The sequence below is a fragment of the Sinocyclocheilus anshuiensis genome, unplaced genomic scaffold (assembly GCF_001515605.1).
Source record: "Sinocyclocheilus anshuiensis isolate Anshui unplaced genomic scaffold, SAMN03320099.WGS_v1.1 scaffold1430, whole genome shotgun sequence".
NCBI lineage: Eukaryota > Metazoa > Chordata > Actinopteri > Cypriniformes > Cyprinidae > Sinocyclocheilus > Sinocyclocheilus anshuiensis.
The window spans coordinates 288790-290265 of NW_015555721.1; the positions used below are offsets into that span (position 1 = coordinate 288790).

General features: G+C 36.2%; 1 protein-coding gene across 2 annotated transcripts in view; it reads left to right on the top strand.

The window, feature by feature from the left end:
• LOC107672482 (DNA (cytosine-5)-methyltransferase 1-like) overlaps positions 1–1476 on the top strand; it is a 20944-nt gene that overhangs the window by 4854 nt on the left and 14614 nt on the right. The window lies entirely within an intron of this gene.

The following is a 1476-nucleotide window of genomic DNA, read 5'->3' on the forward strand; positions in this document are numbered from 1 at the left end:
ATATATATATATATTATTAAACAAAAAAAATGTACTAGCCAATGGCGATTCAATTGCCAAGGTGTCCGTAGAGGGTTGAGTCCATGTGTGGTACGTAAGCTGTGCAGAAGCAGCAGGTCTGCAAATGATCCGTGCAGGGTGTCCGCGGGTCCTTAAAGACTTAAAACGTCTTAAATAATGTTTTCCTAATATAAGGCCTTAAAAAGTCTTAATGTCTTAAATTCGGATTCGATGGGTCTTAATTATTTTTGGTCTCATTACCGCTAAAATATCTTCAGTCTGACGGACCTAATGACTTGTTCCTTTGGAATTCTTCAGCTTTTAAGAACTGCCGGGTTTTCCTGTAGTAGGCGGAACTAATGCGCAAACGACAATCTCATTGGCTGGCGCTCGCCTGTTATTGTCCCTGTTTTGATTTCGGCAAATCAGTTCGAGCAAACGCGCACACAACCCGATTAATATTCATGAATCCAGTAGCTCATTAATCCTTATTTAGGATTTTTTATATTGTTCTTAGTAGAATTCGTATAATAATAATAATAATAATATCTTATCAGTATTATTGTTAGTTTTTTTTTTTTCAATTTTTTACAGGAACACTGAATGACCAAAAAAAGCTGGTTGGTTCATGGTTATATATATATATATTAGTATTTCAGTCTGGCGAGAAAACAAAAAAATGTACTAGCCAATGGTGATTCAATTGCCAAGGTGTCCGTAGAGGGTTGAGGATAGTAATGCATTTGCTTAACAAAATAATGTTTTAATGAAAACGTTTTACTTTTATTAGCAATGACTGTTTACAATCATTGGACAGACCGAAGATTTTTTTCTTCCCTGCAGTAAGTTACTGCGTCATCAGAGAATTGCCGTAAGTTAGCAGAATACAAGTTCGCGCTGAAGCTCACTCTGTTTGTCTCAAGACTTCAGAACAAATGAGCGTGACAGCACAAACGCAGAAGAAACACACTGAGGTAAAATTCTAAATGTTTAGTTTATTCATAACATGATATAGTTAAGTAAGAGTGCACGCATCACGTGAAGTCTAGTGCGTGTGCGCATTTACAGTGCGCTCTTTCACTGCATGATTCAGTCTATTAAAATACATTCAGAATAAGCACAAATTCAAGACATGGGGGCAGAAAATGTGTATATTTATACCACTTCATTTAGTTAATCAATTTCACACGGAAGAGGGTTTTTTTTTTTTTTCTCCAAAAATTACCATATACAAATGTGATGTTGATTTTTTTACAACAGTTCAATAAACTAGAAGTTTTATTAAGACTTGCGTTTTAGACACCATATTGCCTGTTATTGCCAACTTGTATTTCGCCAACAAAAATAATTCCAAACAAAGCCGCAGCGCTGTTTTGCGTCTGAGCAACATGACAGCTTTTCGTTCCTGAATGAATCACTCGTTTAAATGATTCGGTTCAATCGCAATGACTCACTTAACAGTGACTTGCTGCCACC